Raw genomic sequence first — 12,299 nt, forward strand, 5'->3', positions numbered from 1 at the left:
TAAAGGAAAAAGAAAAAAAATGCGTTTCAGTCTGTGTTCTGATACCATCAGCTCTGTCTCAGGTGGATCACATTCTTTTTTATTTTTTATCAGTACCAAGTCACTTTATTGGGATGTAAATGGTGGTCGTTTTTTGGTACAGATTATGAAAAGGTCAGATAACCAAAATATGCATGCACTGAAAGACAAGTAGGAGTCTTGCCCACAGTTCCCAGGTGTGGGGGAAGCCAGGGGTGGCTTAGCTCTCGTGGTCACTGTCTCCAAGGGTGTGCTTGTCAAAAAGATATTCGGCCATGCCAGAATCGGGGCCCCCATGTTGCGCAGGTTGGTTACGTGATCACCCAGTTGTTTGATGGACTTGACCTGTTCGTCCAGGTAGTGGGTCTCCACGAAATCACATAAGTGGGGTCGTTCTTGTCAGTTGCCGGCGTGTGCAGTTCCAGTAAAGACTGATGTTTTTCCCAAGTGCAGAGCGCACTCACTCGATTGCGGTCAGCCGCTCTCCCAGGAGTCGTGGTCTGGTTTCTTGAGGTCCTGCAGGAAGATGCGGCCCCCACGCTGGTTCTGCAGCTTCATCAGCAGCTCGCGTGCTCGCGCTCCTCCCCTCCCATGTCCAGGCAGTCGAAGTAGTACGACATGGACAGGTAGACATAAAAGGCGTAGAGCTCCAGGTGGATCTGGTGGTCGATGGCAGCCTCCGAGTCCTGGTGGTAGTCCTGGCACACCTGAGAGGGAGGCGAGATGGGCATGGCGGCGCAGGTGGCGGCTGAGCAGGCGGCGGCTGCTCCAACGGGAGGGCGGCAGAAGTGTTGGGGAGTGGAGGTGAAGGTGGACAGGTGGCTAAGGGCGGCTCTGGAGGTGAAGGTGGACAGGTGGCTAAGGGTGGCTCTGGAGGTGAAGGTGGACAGGTGGCTCGGGCTGGAGTGGCGGTTCTGGCTGGGAATTGAGTGGCGATTCCGTTCAAGCACTGTTGAAGCAGGAAACCGCAGCGACTCCCCATCCTGTGCTTCTGGCCGATCACATTCTTTATGATAAGTCCATCATAAAAGTTACTTCCACATTTTTGCACTGTTGTTGTTGCTGGTTGTAAATCCCTCCATCCATTCCTCCCCACTACCATATATTAATATTTTCTCTTTCCTTTCACTCTGTCCTTCTCCTAAAATGTGCTGTAGGGTGGCTGAGTACGGCAGTGGACCACCTAGTCCCCTGGTCCCGGACAGGTCACCCAATCCCAGCCCCTTGTGAGAAGTAAAAAAGAAAATGTGTTATATCTGACTATTCTCTCCTATGATCTACCCTCTCCTCTATCACCCACATCTCTCCCTTTCCCCCTTTTCCCCTTCACTCCTTTTTACTCTAGATGTCTATACTCTATTGAGCGTGTATGCTCTTTCCTCTCTGAGCCATTTCTTATGAGAGTCAAGGTTCCCTTATTCCCCCTCATCTCCCCCCCTCCTATATCATTGCAAAAGCTCATTGTAAAAACAAGAAAAAAAATCTTTTATATCTTTACCTCTCCTTTCTCTTACTCCCAGTATATTTTCCTTTTAGCCAGTAACTCCATTTATACAATATATTATATCTTCAGATTCAGCTCTCTCCTGTGCTTTATCTATAAAAGCTCCTTCTACCTGCTCTATTAAATGAGAAGATTCATATGAGTGTTATCAGTATCATTTTTCTATGCAGGAATACCTGCAGTTCATCATCATTAACTCCCTCATATTTTACCCTTCTCCTCTGCTCTCTATGCTTCACCTGAGTCCTATATTCAAATGTCAAACTTTCTGTTCTTCTCTGGTTGTTTCAACAGGAACATTTGAAATTTCCCTGGTTCACTGAAAGTCCACCTTTTCCCCTGGAAGAGAATGCTCAGTTTTTGCTGGGTAGTTGATTCTTGGTTGCATTCCAAGCTCTTTTGTCTTCCAGAATATTACATTCCAAGTAAGTCCTGTGTGATTTTGACTGCAGCTCCATGATATTTGATTTGTGTCCTTCTGGCTGCTTGTAATATTTTCTCTTTCACTTGGGGATTCTGGAACTTGGATATAATATTCCTGGGGGTAGTTTTTTTGGATCTCTTTCTGGGGGAGATTAGTGGATTCTCTCAATTTCTATTTTGCTCTCTGCTTCTAGGATATCAGGGAAATTTTCCTGTAGGATTTCTTTAAAACTGAGGTCAAGGCTCTTTTCCTGATCATGACTTTCAGGTATCCCAATAATTTTTAAATTATCTTTCCTGAATCTGTTTTCCAGATCAGTTGTTTTTTTCAATTAGATGTTTCACATTTTCTTCTAATTTTTCATTCTTTTGGTGTTGAAGTATTGTGTCTTGACTTCTTGTAAAGTCAGCAAGTTAGCTCCATTCTACATCTGAAGGATGTGTTTTCCTCAGAGAACTTTCTTATCTCCTTTTCCATCTGGTCAATTCTGCTTTATAAAATATTCTTCTCCTCAGTGACTTTTTGAACTGTTTTATCCATTTGACCTATGCTGGTTTTTAACATGTTATTTTCTTCAGCAGTTTTTTGGATCTCCTTGACTAAACTACTGACTTCTTTTTCATATTTTTCCTGCATCTCTCTCATTTCTTTTCCCAATTTTTCTTCTATCTCCCTTACTTGATTTTCAAAATCTTTTTTGAGTTTTGTTATAGCCTGAGCCCAGCTTCCATTTTTCATGGAGTCTTTAGATGCAGGAGCTTGTACTTATCTTCAGATTGAGGAGAATTCTTGGGATCATAGGCAATGTATTTCTCAATGGTGTTCCTCTTTTTTCTCTGTTTACTCATTTCTCCAGCCTGTGCCTGGTTTTGGGGTGCTTCCCAAGATTTTGAGTATTATTGGGATACCCACTTTGGGGTTTTTTTTTTGGTACATACCACTGGGACCTTTATTCTTCCAAGGGCATATGCTCTCTTGCCTGTGCTTCGATATGTAGATGACCACAGGTACTCCCCTCTGCCTCAGAGCTGTGAGGAGGGTCCCTGCTATCTTAGTATGGAAGGCCAAACTACAACCTGGATCTGAGTGTGAGCAAACAGTAGAATCCTGCCCCAGGGAGAACAGAGAGATTTCTGAAGTCTCCCCTGACCACTTTACTGTTTGTGGGCTGTGCTCTGGAGGTGCAGGCTGGTTTCCCCTGATTCTCACTGCAGGTTCTGTGGCAGGTGATCCTCACTCCACACTCATTCTGATGTAGCAGAGTTCTCTAACGGCCCCTTCAAGCTGTTTCCAGTGATCCCTGGGCTGGGCTGGGCTGGGCTGGGCTGTGGCCTTGGCTTTTTTCCAACCCCCTGTCCTGGTGAAACATACCTTTCTCACGGAACTTCTCAGTTATCTTGGACTGGGAAAATGTATCACTCAGTCTTTTTGTGGGTTCTGCCCCTCTAAATTTTGGCTAGAGTCATAATTTGTTGGCTTTTGGGGTTTTAGGGGTAAGGAGTTTCTGGGAAATGCTGCATTCATGCCCGGCTTCTTGGATCTGCCCCTTTCATTGACGTTCTTCATAATTAGCCTCCCAGCTTTTGTTTGAAAACTTAAGTCTAACTTTGTCTCTATATACTTGGCACATAGTAAAGATTTATGTAACCTGATTGATTGCTAGATGATGAGGCTAGACCACCCATAAAAAAGAAATGAAAAAGTGGAAGTGGGGATCAGGAAAGATTCCTTGGAGGTGACAAGGTGGTAAACTCTGTAGGATGAAGCATGGCTGGTGTGGCTCCTTCCTCAAATTGGAAGTTCAGAAAATGAACATTCAGTGGCAAAGGGAGCAGGCAATTAAAGGTAAAGTTGCAAAGTCTACAGAGACCTAAAAATTCTCTGGTCCAACTTCCATATTTTATAGTCCTAAAAGGGTTAAACAATTTATATGACTAATTGACTATTCAAGGTCACAGAAGAAGCATTAGAACTAGTATTCAAAATCAGTTCTTCCAATTCCAAATCTATTGCTATTTTTTACAAAACTATTCTAGGAGGCAGGCAAATGGCTAACTTTTTTCAGCTCTTTAATTTCAGTTAATTGAAAATTTTTACTAGACAGACCTCCTTCTTTATCATTGGTTCATCAGTTTCAGAGGTTCTAAAATAGCAAGATATGACAATATGATATGCCAATATAAACAACCTATAAACAACAGGACTAAGGAGGAAGACAATTCATGGAATTAATAGTAAAGGTATCAAGTTAGATGAAGCTCCTCAAGATGTTGGTTCAGTTATGATTTATGTTTGAAATGTGATTTTTCTGATTCTGATGGTTTTAGTCTTGCCTTCTGTTTTTGACCTGTTTTTTTTAGGAGACACTCATCTACCCTGGGTAAATATTCCATTCAATGCTTTAAAAATAAATAAAGGTTTATTTACAGTATATTGTTTCTTATTAACAGGCAGTTTCCTGTTCTTTCCAAGAAAAAAAGAGGATGAAAGGAACAACAAAAATTAAAAGAAGAAAAGAAGAAAATAAAAAGTAGTAAGTCATAAAAGCAGTTATTTTAAGAGGGTGGCAAATGATAAAAGGTAATCATATCCCTTTGGAGATAATGATTTGGGAGCACTCAGCTGCATAGAATAATATTCCAGGTGCATGATTATCTTTTAGTAACCACATCTTTATGGATGTCATATTACTTCAGGATGTGTAGTACTAATACATTTGACTGGAGTCTTTGGTTAGCTCAACTACCTTCTGCAATCTTCCAACAAATGTCTTTTGTGGTTTTAAAATGGATATCCCATTAGCTGCTTTCAAAAGTCCAGTAGGTTGTTGGTGATGAAGGGCAGTTAAATCAAATTCAAATATATTTTCTCAAACACATCTGGTTCCTTCCTCCAAGCTTGCTTAGTGAAAGATAGCATTTGTAAACACATAGCAGACATGGCAGTACCTAATGGTTATCACTCTTATATTTCTTACCAAGAAACAACACTATCCAACCCAGAACTATAGACAAGTTTAAAAACATTTCTCAAAACTTCATCTCATAAATCGCAGACCTAATCAGGAACTTCTTCATTGACATTCTTGACAATTAGTCTCCCAGCTTTTGTTTGAAGACTTAAGTCTAACTTTGCCGCTTAATAATTTCTATGTATTGAACCTGTTTTTTTCCAAATGGAATTAAGGTCCAGACCTTTGTCTATATGACAGCCCTACTGGCTATCATTCCCTGTATGTGTACGTTTCTCTAAACTAAACATTTCTACTTCCTTCAACCAAGTTTTTTTTTTTTCAGCATGGTTTCAAGTGCTTGATGGTTTGTATCTTTGCCATACACTCCAGCTTTTCAGTACTTTTCCTAATATATGTAGATTTGAACACAGTTCTCTAATCATGGCCTCACCAGGTTCTCTACTTTTTGGCTAACATCAAGGGTAGTGCCAGGATAGGGTATCAAGTTCTGCTGGACTGAGATCTCCTTTTTACTTAACACTCTTAATTCTGTTATTGCAGCCTAAAATAGATTGGACTTTTTTTTGACTGCCATGTCAGAGTTTTGACTCAGGTTGAGCTTGAAATCCATCAAAACTTCCCAAATCTTTTTTACTTAAACTTTTGCCTAACCATATCTATTTCCCCTTTCCATTCTTCTGCAGTCTATATTTTGAACCCAAGGGTAGGACTTTATAATTATACTCATTAAATTTCAACTGGATAGAAGTGTATCTTAATGTACTGGCCCCTAAAAGGATGCCATGATTCTTTGGGAGACTGGTCCCAAAGAATGTGGGATTAACCAATATGAGCATGGGAAGGTGGGTTAAATTTCACCCTCTCCCTGAATGAAGTCATGTGATCAATTATGCTAGATTTAGCTCTTCTAAGTAGTAGAATGATACAAGAAAATTTCAAAAGATTCATGATGCAAACCACAGAGTAAGAATTTTCAATCTGAGTATAGATCAAAGTATACTATTTTCACTTTGGGGTTTTTATCCCCTTCTCTAGGTTTTCCCTTTTTGTTCTGATTATTCTTTCACAACACAACAAATGTGGAAATATAATTAATTACTTTACATGTATTACCTATATAGATTGCTATCTTGGGGAGGAAGGCAGAAAAATTTGGAATTAAAAATCTTATAGTAGAATGGAAAGAAGCCGGGAATAAGCATTTATACAGTTCCTACTATGGGCCAGATATTACGCTAACTGCTTTTAACAAATACTATTTCATACCACTCATACCATAGTATGCATATACAATTCATAAATAAGTAAATGTATACATATTGAGTTTATAAATTCAAAAGTTTTTACTAATGGGGTGCATGTTCAAAAAAGTGTAGATACTAATGCCAGATAAAAATTGTAGCCAGTTAAAGGTTTGGGCAAAACATGAAAAAACTCATGTAAAAGACCAGCTCTGAACCAGTAGAAATTTTAGAGACAAAAAGGTTTATTTAAGTATTACTGTGGTTAGCTGGAGATAATGCAGAGAGAAAGATTCAAGAGAGATTAAAGCAGTAAGGAAAGGTGTAGGTGCAGGAGAGTTTATTTTGGGAAATGACCCTCTCTAAAGTGGACTGGCCTCTCAAAGGAAGACAGGCCTTCAGGTTATAAATAGTAAGGAACAGGGGCAGAAAAAGTTTATTTCGGGAATGGTGTTCCCCAAAAGCAGATTAGCTTCCAAAGGAAGACAAGCAACCAGGCAATAAATTGTAAAGAAGGGCATAGGGTATGAAAGGTTATTTTGAAAGATCATGCTCCCCCAGAACATACTTCCCTTTCAAAGGAAGAGGAGTAGCTCAACTGAGGAGTTTTTAAAGGGCAGGAAGATGAAGTAATTTAGTTATGTGTTGATGGAAGCAGTAACTCAGAGAGCAGAGATGAGGTAATTAGGAATATGTAGATGAGGGGTGGTAGTTCTAAGACTTAATCCTTTCAGGGTTAAGGTGAGGATATATTATTTTCTTGATATTGTGCCTGGGGACAGGGATTTACCTAGTTCTTGCCTGGAGGCAAGACATTTCACTGAAGTTCATTAACCTCACCAAGCTGTGCCTTTCAAGCTTCACTTAACAAGGGGTTAAGTACCTTTTTTGGGGGGGGGGGGGTAAGGTGTGAGAGAAGATAGGCCAAGGGGGAGGGGCGCAAATCGTTCAAGAAATGATTTGTCTTTGAAAGATACTTCAGTTCATGAGGAGGATTGTGTGTCCTTGGAGGGTACTTGAAAAGGGGGTAAGGTAAAAAATGACTATAATTATAATTGGATCTAATTTGTGACAATGTTGCTTATCAAGTAATCAAGCAAGCTATCTGTGATGATACTTTGATAAAAATATAAGCTTATCAAACAAACAAATAATTGAACTGTGATTGACAATACCCAATTAATTACTAGATTGATATTAGAGGGAAAGAAGGGAGAGTGTGAACTCTGAGCAAATTCTATTCAATAGATTTGACCCAGAGAGGGAATAAGATTCCTTCCCACTTGGTTTTAAAAATTTATTGTAATCTAGGGTGGGGAAGAACAGGAAAAGGGAAAGATAAGGGAAATAGGGACTGAGAAAAGGGAAGTTGAAGGTAAAAGTGAAAATAAACTGAAAGTTAAATTTTAAAAGTCAAAGGGGAAAGGAATAAAATTTTGGTGAGGAGAAATAAGAGGAAAGGAAAGAGAAAAATATAAGTGGAGAAGGATAGCATGGAGGGAAATGCAGAAATAGTAATCTTAACTGTAAATGTGAATGGGATAAAACAGAAGGGGATAGCAGAATGGATTAAAAAACAGAATTCTACAATATGTTGCTTACAAGAAACACATTTGAAGCTATATATGAACAACAAAGCCCAAAAGCAAGAGATAGAGAAATTCCATTTAAAGTAACTATAGAAACATTGATTACTTGGGAATCAGTCTCCCAAGACAAACCCAGAAACTGTATGAACACAATTATAAAGTACTCACTTTAAAAAGTCAGATCTAAATAATTGGAAAATGTTAATTGTTCATGGTTGCATCCAGCTAATATAATAAAAATGACAATTTTTCCTAACTTAAATTACTTATTCAGTGCCATACAAATCAAACTACCAAAGAACTACTTTACCAAGCTAGAATAAAATAATAAAAAAATTCATCTGTAGTAACAAAAGATCAAGAACACGAAGGAAAATGATGATAAAAAAATTTAAAAGAAGGTGGCCTAGTTCTATTAGGTCTAAAACTATACTATAAAGGAACAGTTGTCAAAACTTCCTGGTACTGATTAAGAAATAGAGTAATGGATCAGTAGATTAGGATAGGTTCAAAAGAAACTGCAGTAAATGACTACTGTAGTCTACTATTTGAGAAACACAAAGATATCAGATTCTGGGATAAGAATTCATTAATTGACAAAAATTGTTGGGGGGAAAACTGGAAAATAGTATGGCAAAAACTAGGCATAGACCAACTTCTCACACCCTGAATTAAATAAGGTCAATACAAGTACAGGATTTAGACATAAAGGGTGACACCATTGATAAATTAATAGACCAAGAAATACTATCTATCAGATCTATGGAAAAAGGATAAATTTATGACCAAACAAGAATTAGAGTACATTATAAACTGCAAAATGAATGATTTTGACTATAGTAAATTAAAAAGGTTTTGCACTAATAAAATCAATGCTGCCAAAATTAGAAGGAAAACAGAAAGCTGGGAAACAGTCTTCACAACTAGGATTTCTGCTAAAGGTCTCAAGGTTACAAATCATTCCCAATTGATAAATAGTCAAAGGATATGAATATATAGTTTCCAAATGAAGAAATTAAAGCTATATATAATCATATGAAAAAATGTTCCAAATCATTATTGATTAGAGAAATGCAAATTAAAACAACAGTGAGGTATCACCTCATACCTGTTAGATTGATCAAGATAAAAAAAGAGAAAATGATTAATGTTGGAAAGGTTGTGGGAGGATTGGGACATTAAGGCATTGCTAGTGGAGTTGTGAAATGATCCAACCTTTCTGGAGAGCAGTGTGGAACTATGCCTAAAGAGCAATAAAACTACTCGTATCCTTTGACCCAGCAATTCCAATTCTAAATCTATATCCAGAAGAAATTATAAAAAATGGAAAAGGCCTTCATATTCCAAAAAAATTCATAGCAGCTCTTTATGTAGTGGCAGAGAATTAGAAATTGAGGGAATGTTCATCAATTAGGGAATGGTTAAACAAGTTATGGTACATGAATGCTATGGAACATTATTATTTTATAAGAAATCATAAATGGTTGGACTCTAGAGAAGCATGGAAAGACTTACAGGAGCTGATGCTGAGTGAAGGAAGCAGAACCAAGAAAAACAACGTACACTTTAACAACAACATTGTGAGATGGTCAACCTTAATGGAAGCAGCTGGTGTCAGCAGTTCACAGAGCTAGGACAACTATATTAGAACAGCTATGAATAATGTTATCCCCATCCAGAGAAAGAAAAACAAAACAAAACAAAAAAAGAAAAACCAACCCTTCAGAATCTGATGAACACTTTATAAAAATTATCTTTTATATCTCTTTCCCTTAATTCTAATTCCTCATACCAAAAATGATTAATATGTAAACATGTTTATTAAAAATATGTATGCATATGTACAATGCTAACCTGAGTGTTTACACTGAGGGGAGGGGGGGAAGGGAAGGTGGTAGGAAATTTTGTAAGTTAAAAATATATGTGTGCATATGGATGAAAATGAATAAAGAAATAAAAAAACAAGCTATGCCTTCATTAAGCTATTGCTAAAAAATGTTAACTAGAATAGGACCCAGGACAATGACATTCTTCTAGACATCTTCTAGGATTAAGTTAACAGCAACCCACTAATTATAACACTTTGCTTCTGCAAACCAACCATTGTCAAATGCTCCTAAATGTACTATCTCTCCACCTTAATTACAAGATTGACATGAAAGACTTTGACAAAGGCCATGTTGAAATCTTGGTTTGGTGTGTTTATTACTTTCCTCTGGCAGATCAATCTAGGAAAACTGGCAATGAAGAAAAATGCGGTATGTCTAGTTTGGGTTTATTTTTATTTATTTTTTTAATTATAAATATTTATTTATTTTGAGTTTTACAATTTTTCCCCCTAATCTTACTTGCTTCCTCCCACCCCCGCCACAGAAGTCAATTTGCCATTCTTCACATTGTTTCCACGATATACAGTTTTCCCCCCCCCTAAATTAAAGGTAATAGTCTTTGGTTTTTGTTCAAACTCCACAGTTCTTTCTCTGGATACAGGTGGTGTTCTTCATTACAGACAAATTGTCCCTTATTGTTGCACTGATGTAATAAATGAGCAATTCCATCAAGATTGATCATCACCTTGAGTTTATTTTCTATAAAATCATGCAGGTTTAAATGATCACTTTCTAGGTGCTTAAAAAAATCTTTTAATAGTATGTTCCAGAATATTGCAGAAGTTTAAGTCAAACTATATCTGGTCCTTAGACAATAGCCATAGATTCCAAAATCCATCTTTGCTCTCTTTTTTGATCTATCTATAATAATATGATGATGCTAATGATGCTGATGATGACTATGACAATGATGATGATGATAATATAGCTAATATTTACATAGCACTTGGAATTTGAAAAGAACTTTCATAAATATTATCTGGGATAATCCAGGGAGGTATGTTATTATTATTCCCCTTTTGCAGATGAGGACACTGAACATGCAGAGGTTAAATGACTAGCACAAGTTATATAAGTAGTAAATGTTTGAGGCTAGATGTGATCTCAATCTAGCACTCTCTCCATTGTACCCCTGGTGCCTTTCAATTCTATAGAATTGCTATCTTCAATTTTTTAAAAAACAATTATCAGGGGGCAGCTAGGTGGTACAAGTAGATAGAGCACCAGTCCTGGAGTCAGGAGGACCTGAGTTCAAATTCAACCTCAGACACTTAAATTACCTAGTTGTATGTCCTTAGGCAAGTCACTTAACCCCATTGCCTTGCAAAAAACAACAACAAAAAAGATATTAGAGATACTTCAATAAGCATATCAATAAGTAGAATATAATTCTTCTGGATCTATATGTTCTCTTTCCATCTCCTTTTTTTTGTGCTATCTATACTTCCCAACATAAAAATCATTCTCCCATAGAAATAGACCTTGAAGGATGGGTGAAATTTAGGGAAATGGTAAACCTAAAAGTAGGAATCAAAGGTGAAATGAAAAGTATGTTTGAGGAATAGTGAGTAGAGTAGTATGGCCAGACAGGTTTAAGTGCAAGTTTCAGAATAGCAAAAGTTCTGCCAACATTTAGCTGGTACTTCTAGTAAGTTACTTTGTCTTTTTTTTTTAACCTCAATTTCCTTAGCAGAAAAATGATGGAGTTTGATTAAATAACATCCAAGTTCCTTTCCAGTTCTAATATTCTATTATTCATTTGAGTTTTTAAAAGTAGGGGATTACAGTCTTAGAAATTTGAACTTTCTTCTGTAGGCAATGGAGAACCACTGAAAAAAATGCTATGCCAAGGAGTAATTTGAAATGGTGTTCATATAAATTTAATCTGGTAGTATTATGTAGATTAAATTACAGGGTGAGATGCAGGAAAACCAGTGATGATGCCATTGCAATAAAAGATATGGCAAAAGACTATACTAGGAAAGTGGAACTAGATGTGGAGGGAAAAGGCATGGCTTTCAGAAAACTTAAAAGAAAGAATCCATGGGACTTGAAGCAGGCAATAAAACAGAGGGTATAGGGGCTACTAGGTGGCGCAGTGGATAGAGCACCGGCCCTGGATTCAGGAGTACCTGAGTTCAAATCCGGCCTCAAACACAATAATTACCTAGCTGTGTGGCCTTGGGTAAGCCATTTAACCCCATTGCCTTGCAAAAAACCTTAAAAAAAAGAGGGTATAGAAGTCTGCCTATACCAGCTAATTTTGATCAAGTCAATAAATAACTCTCACTCAGATTCTGGAAAGTGAACCAAAGAATATGCCAGTAGAGACCATTAACTTGCTAAAAGTTCAAATTAGCAAAGGATGTATAAAGGACCATGTATGCCATTTCTTGCCCAGGCTGTTTTCCCTGGAGTCCCAAAACTCCCCAAATCTAGGATAAATGACAGCACAAATGTTATCAAAGTTTGAGACATGCAGCCCTAGATGAGGCGATTCTCAAGAACATTTGTTGGTGAGAACTTCTGAAACATAAGCCCCATGAGTCAATTAATCATATCACTGAGTAATAGCTAAATGGTAACTAAGAATTACAGTGTAGGTCAGTATCAAGGGCTGAGTAAACACAACAGGAAAAGCAGCTACACCCATGCTGCTT

General features: G+C 37.7%; 1 pseudogene; it reads right to left on the reverse strand.

Moving 5' to 3' along the window:
• Positions 1-236: 236 nt before the first annotated feature.
• Positions 237-749, reverse strand: LOC141515233 (ferritin heavy chain-like; annotated as a pseudogene).
• Positions 750-12,299: the final 11,550 nt, after the last annotated feature.

The sequence above is a fragment of the Macrotis lagotis genome, chromosome 1, assembly GCF_037893015.1.
Source record: "Macrotis lagotis isolate mMagLag1 chromosome 1, bilby.v1.9.chrom.fasta, whole genome shotgun sequence".
In the NCBI taxonomy this organism is placed as follows: Eukaryota; Metazoa; Chordata; class Mammalia; order Peramelemorphia; family Peramelidae; genus Macrotis; species Macrotis lagotis.